The 15,917-nt window shown below is 45.4% G+C and overlaps 1 long non-coding RNA gene across 4 annotated transcripts; it reads right to left on the reverse strand.

Annotated features, from left to right (window-relative positions):
* Positions 1-7,833: 7,833 nt before the first annotated feature.
* Positions 7,834-15,128, reverse strand: LOC123392028. 4 transcript variants are annotated; one of them, XR_006606711.1, is made up of 4 exons: positions 14,822-15,127; positions 13,707-14,182; positions 10,910-12,628; positions 7,834-8,993 (listed from the first exon to the last, which is right to left on the reverse strand). It is a non-coding gene; the product is annotated as an uncharacterized LOC123392028 (long non-coding RNA). The 4 variants fall into 4 exon arrangements; XR_006606715.1 differs by having other exon boundaries at positions 13,707-14,206; XR_006606717.1 differs by having other exon boundaries at positions 10,910-11,011; positions 12,510-12,628; positions 13,707-15,124.
* Between the last annotated feature and the right edge of the window lie 789 nt (positions 15,129-15,917).

Consider the following 15,917-nt stretch of genomic DNA (forward strand, 5'->3'; position numbering starts at 1 on the left):
CCCACCTGGGGCCTCTGCTTTCTATGCTGGGCCCCTCCCCCCCCATCTTGAGGTCTTCAAGGTGGTTCTCCACTTGGGAGCCCCAAGCTAAGAAGGATCTGCAGTTAGGAGCTGTGTTTCATCTCCTGAGCTCTGGACACCTGGGGGTGGCTGTCTTGTGACCTCACTCTGTACCGGCTTCCACTAAGAGCTTCTGAGCTGGAGAAAGAAATGAGTTCATCAGGACCTAAAAATTTTGGGGTCAAATGATGTCTGCTCCAGAAATAACTCCCTATGCCAACCCCTTATTGATGGAAACTTAGCCCAAATGCACAGTGCAGTGTGGACTTCAGAAGCTGTATTTGTTTAGGGTATGTGGTTGGCTCAGTTGGTGAAATGAGAAACTCTTGATCATGGGGTTGTGAATTTGGGTCCCAAGTTTGGTGTAGAGTTTACATAAAAAAGAAATAAAATCGTTAAAAAAATAAGTTTTATATGCTTGCCTCTAACAAAAAGCATCATTTCTTCCACTATCTGGAGAGGAAGTGTGTTTTATGTCCCAGAGATCACTCCCCCTGGAATTTTTCTGAGCAAAATGAAGGCCATAGCTTCACATAATCTTTGACTGAATGTTTAGAGCAGCTTTTCTCAAATGGAAAAAAATTGGAAACATGCAAAATGCCCAGTGATAAGTGAATGGTTGAACAAACTGTGGTGCATTCCTACCAGGAAATGGAACACAACAATAAAAAGGCATAACTTATTTACATGTGTCCAACTTGTGAGAGTCCAAGGCTTTATGTGGAGGGATCAAAACCACTCTCAAAATGTCCATACTGTGGGACTCCACTTCCACAACATTCTCAAAGCCAAAGAGAACAGATCAGCATGTGCCAGAGGTTTCGATGGTGGGGCTGGCTGTCACCAAGAAAGGCTAGCACAAGGGTAAGCTCTGCAGCCATGGAATTGTTCTGTACCCTGAATATGGTGGTGGTTACCCAAAATGCACATGAGCAGATCAATGCAAACAAAAGCTGGGAATGTTACAAGGTTGAGACACTTGATATAATAACCACTGAGTGTCATATGTTACTCTTGATTCACTAAATTCTACTCCTGAAACTAACACTATTATATGTAAAATAACTTAATTTAAATAAAATCTTGAAAGAAAAAAAAAAGATTGAGTATAAAACACTGTGTCATTGTCATTATAATGTATGCTGACTATGACATTATCTAAAATTAAAATGTTAAGGGGGTGGGGTAGAAATATGCACATGTGGTATGGTTTCCATAATAACAGAGCATTGCATCCCCATCATCCAGAGTGGGAAGTCAGTGAATAAAGCTTATGGGTGAGAAGTCAGGAAGAGATAATATCTGCATGCTCTATGAAATCTGAGTATAGAATCTAGAAGAATCAGTTGAAAAGTATAAGTTATCCTGCCACATTATGAGACTGTAGGTATGACTCATGTGGCAGGATATAAATCAATTACAAAGTCAATGTACAGAAAATCAGCTGCTTTCTTATACACTAGCAATGAAAATACAAAAAGGGAGATCAGAGAATCGATTCCATTTACTATAGCACTAAGTAAATTTTAATTTGTTTTCTAAATTTTAATATGCTATTTTTAATTTCTTTCTAAATTTATTTCTCTTCTTACTTTTATCATTAAATTTACTTTTTATTAATTTAAATGTACTTCTAGTTTATTTCTGTATATGAATACATTTGCATGGAAATCCACTTTCTTTTAAGTGATCTTGGCTTTTATTTCATTGTTTCCCTTCAATTTTTTTTTAAAAATTAAATTTATATTCAGCATAACAGTATTCATTTTTTTTTTTTTAAGATTTATTTATTTATTTGACTGAGATCACAAGTAGGCAGAAAGGCAGGCCGAGAGAGAGGAGGAAGCAGGTTCCCTGCTGAGCAGAGAGCCTATGCGGAACTCGATCCCAGGACCCTGGGATCATGACCTGAGCTGAAGGCAGAGGCTTTAAACCACTGAGCCACCCAGGTACCCCCATATTCATTGTTTTTGCACCACGCCCAGCACTCCATGCAGTCCGTGCCCTCTCCAATACCCACCACCTGGTTCCCCCAACCTCCCAACCCCCACCCCTTCAGATTGCTTTTCAGAGTCCATTGTCTCCCATGGCTCACCTCCCCTTCCAATTTACCTAAACTCCCTTCTCTTCTCTAACTCCCCTTGTCCTCCATGCTATTTGTTATGCTCCACAAATAAGTGAAACCATATGATAATTGACTCTCTCTGCTTGATTTACTTCACTCAGCATAATCTCTCCCAGTCCCGTCCATGTTGCTACAAAAGTTGGGTATTCATCCTTTCTGATGGAAGCATAATACTCCATAGTGTATATGGACCACATCTTCCTTATCCATTCGTCTGTTGAAGGGCATCTTGGTTCTTTCCACAGCTATAGCACCAAGAACAATAAGATACCTGGGAATAAACCTAACCCAAGAGGTAAAGGATCTGTACTCGAGGAACTATAGAACACTCATGACAGAAATCGGAGAAGACACAAAAAGATGGAAAAGCATTCCATGCTCATGGATCGGAAGAATAAACATTGTTAAAATGTCTATACTGCCTAGAGCAATCTATACTTTCAATGCCATTCCGATCAAAATTCCACCGGCATTTTTCAAAGAGCTGGAGCAAACAATACTAAAATTTGTATGGAATCAGAAGAGACCCTGAATTGCTAAGGAAATGTTGAAAAAGAAAAACAAAACTGGGGTCATCATGTTGCCTGATTTCAAGCTTTACTACAAAGCTGTGATCACCAAGATAGCATGGCACTGGCATAAAAACACATTGACCAGTGGAACAGAGTAGATAGCCCAGATATGGACCCTCAACTCTATGGTCAAATAATCTTCAACAAAGCAGGAAAAAATATGCAGTGGAAAAAAGACAGTCACAGTATTATTCTGAAACTGTTGACTGTATTCTCCTGTGCTGTACTCTCATCCCATGATTTACAGGGTGAAGAAGTTCTCTTTAATAATTTTTTTTATTATGTTATGTTAGTCACCATATAGTTTATCGTTAATTTTTGATGTAGTGTTCCATGATTCACTGTTTACCTATAACAAAAAATGTGCTTCATGCAATCCATGCCCTCTTTAATATCTATCACCGGGCTCACCCATCCCCCCACCCACTTCTCCTCAGTTTGATTCCCAGAGTCCATAGTCTTTCACTGTTCATCTCCCCCTCTGATTCTCCACCTCCTTCATTTTCTCCTTCCTTCTCTTAATGTCCTCCATGCTGTTCTTTATGTTCCACAAATAAGTGAAAGCATATGATAATTGTCTTTCTCTGTTTGACTTATTTCACTTAGCATTAGCTCCTCCAGTTCCACCCATGTTGATGCAAAAGTTGGGTATTCATCCTTTCTGATGGCCGAGTAATATTCCATTGTATATATGGATTACATCCTCTTTACCCATTCATCTGATGAATGGTATCTTGGCTCCTTCCACAGTTTGCCAAAATTCTCAACAAGATCCTAGCTAATAGGATCCAGCAGTATATTAAAAGGATTATCCATCACCACCAGGTGGGATTTATTCCTGGGAGGCAAGGGTGGTTCAACATTTGCATATCAATCAATGTGACAGAACACAGAAGTAAGAGAAGAGACAAGAACCACATAGTCCTCTCAATTGATGCAGAAAAAGCATTTGACAAAATACAGCATCCTTTCCTGATTAAAACTCTTCAGAATATAGGGATAGAGGGAACATTCTTCAATTTCACAAAAACCATCTATGAAAAGCCCACAGTGAATATCATTCTCAAAGGAGAAAAGCTGAGAACCATTCCCTTAAGATCAGGAACATGACAAGGATGCCCACTCTCGCTACTATTGCTCAACATAATACTGGATGTCCTAGCAATAGCAATCACTCCATGGTCAAATAATCTTCAACAAAGGAAGAAATTGGAAACATTTAGGGTGAATATCATGGGGGACTGAGAAGCAGGTTGTTCTTGGATCTCTGGGTGCCAGGCTTTGGAGTGAGCTCTAGCAGAGGACAGAGGCCTGAGAAAGGAAGAGGAACCTTAGACTTGGGAAGTAAGATAAAATCTGGGTATAGAAACACAGACATCTCCCCAACACACATTTCCTCGAATTGCCTTTGCCAAGGGAGTGCAAGAGGCAGAGATCCATCTGAGGACAAGATGTTGACATTTTTTTTTTTTTTCAAATAGAGTTACTTTTTTGGGACAGTTTTACATTTAGAGAAAAATTGGAAAAAAATCACACAGAGTTCCAATATATAGGTACATACAGTTTCTTCTCTTTATAGCATTTTACAGTTATTTGTTGCATCTGTTATAATTAGTGAACCAATATTGGTACACTGTTATTAACCAAAATCCGTAGTTTGACTTTGTCTTAGCTTGGGCTGCTATAACAAATCAGCATAAACTGGATGCCTTGAAACAACAGAAACTTATTTCCCACAGTCCTGGAGCCTGGAAGTCTGAGATCAGGGTGCAATGATAGTTAGGTTGTGATGAGATCTCTCTTTGAAGTTGCAGAATGCCAACTACTTGTGTTTTCACCTGGTGAATGGAGTGAGCTGGCTGTCTGGCCCCTTTTCATGAAGGCAATGATCCCATTCATGAGGACTCCACCCTCATGACCTCATTATCTGCAAAGTCCCCACCTCCAAATCCCATGAGCATTGGAGAGGTACAAGTATTCAGTCCAGAAGAGATTTTTCTGGGTTTCACTCCATGTCCCTTTCTGTCCCAGAATTCCATGCAGTATACCACATTACATTTTCTTGTCATGTCTCTCTAGGCTCCTTTCAGCTGTGAGAGCTTCTTGGACTTTCCTTGATAGCAACAGCCTGACAGTTTTGCGTGCTGCTCAAATATATGTTGGAATGTCCCTCACTGCAATTTGTCGGATGCTTTTCTCATACACAGACTGGGGGAGTGGTTTTGGGGAGGAAGGTCATGTGGAAAAGTGTCATTTTTCATCACATTATATCAGGGAGCACACTGTGGCCGTGGTTTATGACTATTGGTGAACTTGTGATCACCTGGCTGGACTGTATTTGTCAGGTCTTCCCTCTGCAGTTACTCTCTATTCCTCCTTGCCATTCTGTCATCTTTGAAGGGGAGTCACACCAGTTCCTGCACTCCAGGAGTATGCAGTTAAGCTCCCTTCTGAGGGTGAAGTGTCTACAAAAATCATTTGGAACTGTGCTGTAGAGGAGAGCAAAGTTTATTAATTTTTTCAGTTATTTACTTATATCAATATTGGTCCAAAGATATTTATATGTGCGGTTATAATCGGTTTTAGTTAATTCAGGCAGCTATAACAAAACACCCCAGAATGGGTGCTTAGGAAACAAAAGAACATTCTTGTTCATAGTTGAAGAGGCTGGAGACTGAGATCATGGAACCAGTGTGGTTGAGACACGGCCCTCACAGATTTCTCCTTGTCTCCTCACATGGCTGAAGTGACTGGGATCCCTGGCGAGGGGGTCTCTTCTATAAGGGCTAATCCCACTCATGAGACTAGAGCACCCATAACCTGCCCACCTTCTGGAGCCAACCCCCCACCAACACCATCCCATGGGATTGAGGATTCTAACACTCAGTTTTGTGGGGACTTGAACATTTAGATGATAACAGAACCAGATACACTTTACTTATTTGTTGCCCAAACTTTTGCACATTGGCCACTGGGAGCTCTTCCAGAAGGTTCCTGTAACTGATCCTGTACTCCGATCAGTGGGTTATTGTTTTGTTTTTTGAAAATCCACCTGCTTGCTTTCTGGAGCATATGAATTTCTGATAGAACTTTCAAACACAAAGAAGAGATAGTAGTATTTATTGAAATGGTTTTAGGTACATGTACCAGTATTGAATAAAGTGAAATGGTATGTTAAAATCCAACATCTGGTAGAAATTGATGTTTTCAATGACATGTTCCCCAATTTATGTTTTAAAAATGTGATGGCCTAACACAGGGCCATCATTGACTGGAAACTGAGGACTGAGTTTGTGTGGTGCAGACTGAAGAATGTCAGTCACCACAGGTCAGTTAAATACCATCAGTCTCTGAACTCATTTGCCACGAAGGAATTTTTCATGAGCAATTATGTACATGAAGTACAAACTTTGCTGTCAGCTGCTCTCCTCAGGCCGCAAATATCTATGTAGCCAACAGGTGTTCATCAGGATAAGTAAGCATCACGTCTTTTAAAGCCAGAAGTGGTAGTTCTCTGTGACTCTGTTATTCACTTTACCACAGACAGCAATGCAGGTGGTTGTGTTGTCTCCAGGTCTCCCAACAAGGGACCCAGGGACATTATACACAAGTGAATAGTAGCCAAAGGGAATTGGCACAAAGCTGAAAGTATGATAGGGAAAAGAGAAAAGATGAGGCTTCAGGTAAAGTTCAAATTGAATGGGAGTGGGGCTCATGAAGGTGTAGCTGCCATGGGAATGGTGATGGGGTGCTGGTCCCCAGTGTGTGGATATGCAGGCGGAGGAGCAGAGTGAGACAAGCTTACCACATCCTTGAAGAAGGTGGTGGGAGGGAGGGTGAAAATATCCCAAGGTTGTGACACCAGAAGTATTTAAATTCATATTGTAAGGATTTCATAACATTGAAAGTACAAGGGATGGAATAGTGGAAGCTAATCCCAATTGAGACTGAAGTAAGGTAATTCAGATGTTGGCCCTATATGGTCAACCATGTAATCAGAATAAGGCTTGCACTGTGCAAACTACTGATGAAGAGTCTTTACAAAAAAAACCAAAATGCTTCCCTTTTCAGTGTTTCTAATATTTGAAATGACAATACACCCAACAAATAATGGTTCTTTTTTTTTTCAGTTTCCTATACATTCATCATTGACATTTGGAAAGTTTCTGTGTTTTAAAAAATGTTTTTAAAGGTCACATAAAAATTGTTATTCTCCCCGGTTTGTTGAGATCACTTTGCATGGTTTCAGCTGCACCATCATTGTTCTGTCCTGCACTATTGTGCAAAGTGAGCACTGCCTCCATTTATCATGTCAGCTAATCCTAAGTTCTAGGGAAACAGTTTAATTAGGTTATGAACTGTGAGAACACAGAGTGGGAGAAAGGACTTGATATTTTATACCGGGCGGTTTATGGAAGGGACTTTTTAATAAGGCAATGTTTAAACAGAGCTTCAAAGAGGAAGAGAGTGTCATGCAGATCTTTAGGAGGAAGAAACAGAGGAATGACACAGTTTGACTTCCATTGCCATGGAATCACTGTAGCTGAAACTGGAGAACCTGTAAGAGACGAGGAATGGTCCAGGAAGGTGTGCTGGTGGCCAGGACCAGGGAGCAGCCTTGGGGTGAGCAGTGTACAGATTCTGTGTGGAGCTCACTGGTTTTGGGAGGAGGCTTACACTCACTCCTGAGAACTTTTTGGGAATTTTTCAAGCAAGTTGTTAAACACTGTTAGCTTGCCATTGGTCATATTGGGAGTGTTGACACCACAGAAGTCCATGAGCACTACAAATCAGGCTTCTTTTCCTTTCCCTGAGTGGACTGCTTCACATTTACCATCTGGCCACTGGATCTAACATCTGAAGGTAGAACTGAATATGGGATATAAAGTAAGAAAACAGAAGATGGCTCCAGGCTTCTCAACTGCCAGCTCATGTACATGAGCAGTGGGGCTGGGAAGGATGAAGGTGACAGAAGAGCTAGTGTTCCCATCACAGGGAGAAGGGCATCTTGTCCCTGGGACTGAGGAGTAGGACATGTAGGCAAAGAGGAAGGAGAATCATTTCTCTTCTTCAAACCAGGATGAGATTCATTTTATTTAAGACCCAGTGAAGAACCTCAACAAGTCGGGAACATCTGGGAGTTGATAGAAATAATTCCCAAGAACGTGGACATGAGCATGTAGTTCATGGCCATAGTTACCAGAAGATGAATGAGAGGCACCTGGTATGTGTAGGTGGGACTTGTTTCTCACATTCAGACAGATATCTATGCATCAGTCCCCGAGCAAGTTCCCATGATCCCTGCTGAGGACCTGGTATGAAGACCCAGCTCTAGGGTCATCAAGGATTGTGAGAAGGAGCAGAAGGGACTGTGGGCAGGTGGGTCTCTGGAAGAAGCAAGGTATTAGGACAGAGTTGGGAAGCTTCTAGTTGTTCCTTGTTTTTGGCTGGGCCCCTCCAGGAAGGAAGGAGGCAGCAGAGACTGAGGGTGCCATGAGGTAGGGGAGGAAGGGAGGATCTGTGGGTCACATGTTCACAGTTGATTATATGATCATCATTCCAGAAATGTTCCCCGTCTCTTATGTCCTCGGTGCTATTTTCCTCCTGGGACACCTGTTGTGAAAGGACAGGCAGCCCTGATAGAGGACTCTGACACTTAAGCTTTCTCTCTTGGGACTTGAACCCCCATCCCCATCCCCTCCAGTATGTCCCACAGAGGATCATTGGAAGCTGTCCTCAGAGCAGCCCTCTGGCACCTGTCAGCAGTCCTCTAAAAGTGGATGTCTTGTGCCCAAAGGAGCCCCAGTACTCCATAATCTAGTGATGGTTTCCAAGGGTTCCTCCCACCCAGCTGCCTCTCATTCAGCCCCCTCTGCCCACTTCCTTCCCAGAAACCCTAGCACTCTGTCCACACTCTTCGACAGCCTCTGACCCTGCCCACATTTTATAGGCTAAATGCCCCCTCCACCAACACCTCAGGTCGTTGGGACACCTGAGACTCCTGAGATGTGTCACATACTCTTGACTCCAGTTGGGTGCTGACCCCGTGTGACCTATGGGCTGCCCCTCTCCCTGACCTGGCTTTTCTGGGACTAAACGTGGCCTGTCCTCCCTGACCCACAACTTAAAATCCGGTGCTCGCTTCTTGTGGACATAGATGGCAGAGATAGTGATGAGCAGCAGCAGCTTCAGGCCCAGGGTGATAGCCATCAGGAATGGAGTAGATGGCCTTGACTCTGCAAAAGAAGGGATAGGAGGCACCATCAGAGGAGGGCACACTGGAGTTCATTCTCTGGGTCCTCCACTTACTCTCTAAGGACCTATTTAGCCAGAGTGACTCCATCTTGGTTAAAAGCCATTTTGTTGTTTGTGCAGTAAAACTTAAACTGACCCTGCTGCCCGGGCCCCCACCCCCACCCCAAGGAACTTACTTAGAATCAAGTCTGGGAAACCAGTAAAGTATGGTCAGCTAGTTCCTAATAACAGAGCCCAGAATATAAGGCCAGGTCGGCCAGTTCTTGATAACAGAGCCCAGAATACAAGGATGAGTCGGGCCAGGTGGAGACATCCAATCAGTAAGAAACACACATACTTTTCCCCTAACCACCAAAGAATGTAAACCCCGCTGTTTGGGTGCCAATCTTGAGCACCAATTCTGACCAGAGTAATAGGTTAGGTCAAACAGCTACTATAGGGTAAATTATAATTCAATTGGCCACCTGCGTGTGACCTAACATGACTACAATCTCATTGGCCACCTATGTGTGGCCAGACTTTGCTCTATAAAAGGTAGTCTGAAAGCTGGGGAGGGGTCACCCTCTTTGGAGGCAGCCCTGACCGGTCAGTCAGTCAATTCTTAAGCCTGTAAGCTGGGGATGGTCCCTCTCTTCAGAGACGGCCCTGGCCGGTCAGTCTGACTTCTAATACTTATCATAAAATAAAGCTTTAAATAACTTTCACTTTGTCTCAGTCTTATTTCATTTAATAATGGACCTAACAACTCTATCTGAAGTGACTCAGGCTTATCAACGCTCTGAAGCTCATGAATTCTTCCCCTGCTCAAGGCAGAATTCAGGGTAAGATGTTCCTTAGCTCACTCACCCCTTTCTCACTGCCAGGTGTCCTTCTTGGGGGAAGAGGTGGGAAGAACGAGCCCTCAGGAATGGGTAAGGTTGGTTTACTGGATTGGTTCTCACACCCAATGGGGCAGGTCATACAGCCTCTTTCTGATGAGCCAACAGTTTCAGTTTTCAGATGGTGGACAGATGAGGTGGTTCAGACCCAGGGAAACCCCTCACTGCTGGCCTGCAGGATGACTCTGAGACCTTGTCTTTGGACCAGGACAAAGTCAAACTCTCTGGGTCATAGGACGAAGTGTCCACCTGTCCTCAAGTGGAGTGAGAACTGTTCTCACGGTCAGTGGGGTGCAAGGCTGCCCTGCTTTGCTTCATACACACAGTTTGACGACTCCCGTGTACAGAGGTGAGGAGGGAGTCCTCACAATGACCTGACCTCAGGAGACCTGCTTGCTGGACAATACCCTCAGGAGGCAAGAAAATGCAGTCTAATGCTCAGGAGAATTTCAAGCACCATCCAGCTCACCTGGACCCCATTGCCACTGTTAACTGATGTCTTTCTGTTGGACATAGATTGTTGGATCTGGAAGGACAGCTTCCGATTTTGTTATTTTATACATAGACCCATTTTTGTTTTTATATTTGAATTGAAAGAATCCAAATATTTGTTTGAAATATATAGAGTAATCTTAAAGGAAAGAGTAGGGCCTCACCATATTTGCCCCTGGCATGTTAGAGAATAACAGGTCTCTTCTGGGTGGGGCCCCTGGACTTTTTCTGAGGTGAAAGAGCTGTATTGCCCATGTTTGCTCCTGTTTCTAGAGGGGAGCCGGCAGCAGAAGGCTGGAGGAAGTGGGGTACAGAGGGTAAGCCAATCCTTTAAATTTAAAACAACTCACAAAGAGCATTCACCTGGCTACCTCTCTGTCAGTGGCTGAGGCTTGCCATGCTGAATTGTGTCAACATCTCCCTAGCCAGTCCTGCCTCCTTCACGCTCTCACACAGATAGATCGAGCAGCACCCACAGTGAACTTTCTCTTTTCTCATATCATCTGAGAGTCTCCCTCCCAGGTCACCTGATGTGTGGAGTTTCTCTGGTTGGGGGCTGGAAAGCCAGCTCCAGTGGGCACGTTTGGACCAGGATCTCCATCTGCCAGCTGGTCATGAGGCCCCCAGCCCTGTGGGAGGTAGAGCAGGGTAGGTGTTGATTTGGCCTGCTCTTGTCACTGCTGAAACCTCACTGTAGTGACCAGGGCTGGTGTAAGCTGGTGTAATGCCATTTCCTGGCATTCTGGAAATGAGAACTATGGGTTCATTCAAGAACTATGGGTTGGCTGGCTGTTGCTGGGGGAGAAGCTATTGGACTTGCAGGTGAATTTCACTGGCTGCTCCGGCAAGGCCCTGGCCTCGGGGCCGGACACCACACAGGGAGAGAGGGTTTGGCTACAAGAGGAGCAGTTGTGAACAGTAAGCATGCCTGTGGTCCTTAGCACTCAGGATACGTGTGAGGCGCTATGGAGAACCCGCCACCCTTCTGAGATTGTGTGGAAGGCTGTGTCCTCTCATCCTCACACAGAGGAGGTCCTGAGGTTCCAGAGATAAAGTCTGAGTCAGGGGCAGGTCCAAGGTGCAGTTGCAGGCCCAATTTCAACTCCCCCCCCCCCTCACTTCTCTGCCTGGTGGCTTCCCATCAATCTGGACACAGGAAGGACGTTTTTGATGGGTCTGACTGCTGGCATCAACCGTTACTAGCAGCCTCCCTGCAAACCTCATTGAGGTCAGAGAGTGTATGCAACAGAATGGAGGGGACAGGGGACCCCCAAGAAAGCCAGAACCAGGCTGGCCAGCTGACCCCAAGTGGGGCTGTGGCACAGCATGGCTCCTCCTCTGACATGGGACACGATGCATTTCTCCTTCCCAGGATTGCAGGGAGAGGCAACTAAGGGAATGCAAGTAGTTTTGCTTGGAATTTATCACTGGAAATGCAGATGGAAAAGAGCAGATGAATTAGAGAGTGGCTGACAGTAACCTCAGTCTCATTATAGTGTTAAAATCCCCCTCTGAATATTCGTGCCAGCCCTAATATGGAGAGCCTACTTGCCCCTGTTCTGCATTATGACTTTGGAAATAATTCCCTGTGATCCCTTACCTATAAAACAAAGACAGATTTGTAAGGGAACTTCTCCTGGGTGGTCTCTGTCTCTCCCTCACCAAGGAGCCAAGCTACTTTGGTCCAGTTACAACAGGACTGCTCCTTAACGGTCATTGTATCCCAAGGGGACTTCCTGTCGTCTCCAGCTGTCTCATCCACAACAGAATAAATGTCCCACCTTCTCCAGCCCGACAGTGACAGCCACCCTCCTTTTCCATCTGACATTCTCATTGCAAGTGGTTATGGGGAGGGGTCCCTCCGCGTGTCCAGACATATTGACTCAACAACAAGAGAGGGAAGATGTGGGGTCCTGACAGCTGAGTCTAGAATGTGAATTCTCGCTGATGGAGCCGAATGCCCTCCAGGTTGAGCCTCCCAATCATCCTTTGTCTTCAGAGCCAGGAATGGGGTGTCCGGTGTTGCTGGGATTGTGGGGGCCTCTCTGCTCTGTCAGGCCTGTGCCCCAGGCTGCTCAGTGATGGAGAAACACAACCCAACTGGGAAAAGACTCTGGATGCTCTTACATGTGAGAAGACGTGTCCTCCAGGAACAGGCTCGACACTTCACCAGATGTTTGCATACCTGTCTGATCTCGGGGTGCAAAGCTAGCCCACCTCTTCCCGTATTTTCTTAATGTTTACTGCTGAAAAAGAGAACCACACAAGATTTATAAAAGCTTCAAGGAGAGGGTGGGCACTTTCTCCCACTTTGACCTGTGCAGTGAGTGTGCAGAGGGCAGGGTTGTGAGTCAGGCTGTGGCTCACTCCCCTGCTCAGGTCGGATCTGCTGAGCCTCAGTGTCATCTGTAAATGGGCTGAGATGGTCCCTCCAGCTTCAACCATTCTCAAACAGGGCAACCCCTGTGTGGGCAGGTTGAGGAAGAGGAAGGAGAGCTCTCCCAGGAGGAACAGATCTATCTGGTGCTGGAGCCACATACTAGCACTGGTGCCCAGTCAAGCAACATACCACTGGGAACTCCTGTAACACCTGCACAATCAGGATAAAACCACCTGCATGCCTATGTCCAGGAGCTGAGGGGAGATTCAGTGCTCTTATGGGACTCACTACCTGAATTGCACGATCCTTTTCGGACAGACCCACAATAAATACACAGCCTCTGGCAACTTCTCCATCCTGGGCTCTCAGTGTAAACAGTGAGCTTATACCTCTTCTTACTATGATTCTTCTACATTGAAAGAAAGACATATCCCAGCAACCTGCCCTGGGTGCATTCGTCCACAGGAATGGAAGGGAAGGTGAGCTTCATGAGAAAGGAGCCCTTCCCTGTTTTGTTTTCTACTTCCCTGGCACACAGACCAGAGCCTGCGCAAAGCAGGGGCTCAGTTAGTGTTGAGTCGAGAAGAGTCAGCCACATGGAGGAGACACTCTCTGGAGGCAGGAGTAAGATTGGGTCATATGACCAGGCAAGTCTCTTAGACTGTAAGTCCCTCATCCCTGGAACCAGAGGGCTGGTCAAGATTGGAAAAGGCGACAGCTGTGGACCCACAGACTGGGGTTCTAGACTTTCCCACCATTTATCAGGGGCCTTGAGCAAGCATCAGGACCTCCCCAGGCCTCAACTTCTCTGATTCATGGAAGGGGCTGAAGTCGGGGACGCCCACCACAAGGCCTGATTCTTAGCTGTTGGTCAGATAATGGAGGGCATTCTTATTGACTTGCTATCACAACCAGGGGACATAGGAGGCCCAGGCCATACTCACTGCTCACAGTGACCAGAGTGCCTTGTCCAGACTTAAATTCCACATCATCAGGAGTCCCTTTCAGGAACTTCACACAGTAGTAGGTTCTGGTGTCTGCTGGTGTGAAGTTACTGATGCGGATGGAAAAGTCTGTGTTGTTTCTCCTTGTGACGTCTGAAGCATTTGTTACTCGGGGGAAGTGGCCTCTTTTGAAACTGAAGATTAACTCCTGGCCTGGCCCTGCCCCTCTGAACCACTGAACTGGCCCAAAGGGGAGCAAGGAGGTCATGGTACAGCACAGAGTGGCTGTCTGGCTGGCTGTGACAGACACTGACTTGTCAGGCTATATCACCTGCAGCCCCGCCTCACCCACCACACCTGGAGAGAAAACAGAGCAGTGGTCTACTCATCCTGCCATGATCCTGTGCGTCTCCTCACATGTTTAGGCACAACAGTTCCCTGAGAGAGTGCGACCAGTAGCAGCCCTCGGCCCGAGCCTGTAAAGGGAGATCCCATCACAACTGAGGAAACAAAGACACAGAGAGGCTCAATGATGTTGCACTGACGCTTTTGAATTTTCAGCTGGGTTTCCTGCCTTGGTGACTAGCTAGTCTCTGGAGACATTGAGAAACACAAACTCATTAAGTGAAATTATAGTACATGTTAAACTTCAGTAACGATTTGCCACCTAGGAAACATGCAGCACATCATTAACAAGAGTTTGGGGGTACACACAGCACAGTGGAACTCGGGAGACCTCTGCCTCTGTTGTGGGATATCTCTCCTTCTGTTTGCCTCTCTGTTTCTGATGTTTCTGCACATGGCCTCCACTGAAGAGCCATTCAGCATAACATGGTTAACAAGATGTTATGCTTGTGTTTTAAGCTGTGGAGCTGAGTGGGCTGAACATGAACCCCAGTAGCTCCACTGACTTAAGTAGGTGGCACTGAGCTGGTTGCTCTCTCTGCCTCAGTTTCCCCATCTGCAAGTCAGGAGTACAGTCCTAGCTCCAAGGCAGGCCTTCTGCGGAGGGTCTGGGTAGCACACCTGTGTTTACTTCGAGGCCCTAAATGCCCAGGGGCAGGGAGTGGTTGAGGAGGCATGGAAAGGGGAGTCTCCCTCAAGGCAGTGCTCACCTGTGAGTCCCAACAGCAGAACCAGCAGCAGATGAGGAAGAGAGCACATTGTGGAGGCCTGAGGGTCCCGCTTTCTGCAAATGTGTGTGCTAGGGTGATGGGGCCTCTGTTCTGTGGGGAGAAACAGCCCGCCCCATCTGTGATAGAAGAGGAAGGAAGCATCTATGATGCAGTAACAGGGTGGTGAGGCAGTGATCTGCTTCTGGATTGTGAAACAGACATCAGGCAGGGAGGCCTCACATGGTAAGAGGGGCCACTTCTTATATTTTGGTTTTTTAAATTTTTAATTATAATCATGTTTTGTTAGTCACCATATAGTACATCATTAGTTTTTGATGTACTGTTCCATGATTCATCGTTTGCGTATAACACCCAGAGCCCCATGCAATCCGTGCCCTCCTTAATAAGCATCAGTGGGCTCACCCATCCCCCCACTCCCCACCCCTTACAACCCTTTGTTTGTTTCCTGGAGTCCAAATCTCTCATTGGTGGTATCCTGCTCTGATCCCTTTCCCCAACTTTTTTTCCCTCCTGTTCCTAATGTCCTCCATGCTATTCCTTATGTTCCACAAATAAGTGAAAGCATATGATAGTTGACTTTCTCTGACTTATTTAACTCAGTATAATCTCCACATCCACCCATGTTGATGCAAAAGTTGGGTATTCATGCTTTCTGATGGCTGAGTAATATTCCATTGTATGTATGAATCACATTTCCTTTATCCATTCATCTGTTGAAGGGCATCTTGGTTCTTTCCACAGTGTGGCTATTGTGGATATTGCTGCTATGAACACTGGGGTGCCTGTGGCCTTTCTTTTCATTACATCTGTATCTTTGAGGTAAATGCCCAGTAGGGCAACTGCTGGGCTGTAGGGTAGCTCTAATTTTCTACTTTTTGAGGAACCACCACACTGTCTTCCACAAGGGCTGTACCAACTTGTGTTCCCATAAACAGTGTGAGATGGTTGCCCTTTCTCCACAACCACTCTAGCATTTGTTGTTTCTTCTCTTGTCAGTTTTTGCAATTCTAACTGGTCTAAGGTGATATCTCAATATGGTTTTAATTTTAATTTTCCTGATGGCTAATGATGATGA

This window comes from Mustela putorius, unplaced genomic scaffold (genome assembly GCF_011764305.1).
Source record: "Mustela putorius furo isolate JIRA1106 unplaced genomic scaffold, ASM1176430v1.1 tig00000054_pilon_pilon_pilon, whole genome shotgun sequence".
NCBI classification, from domain to species: Eukaryota; Metazoa; Chordata; class Mammalia; order Carnivora; family Mustelidae; genus Mustela; species Mustela putorius.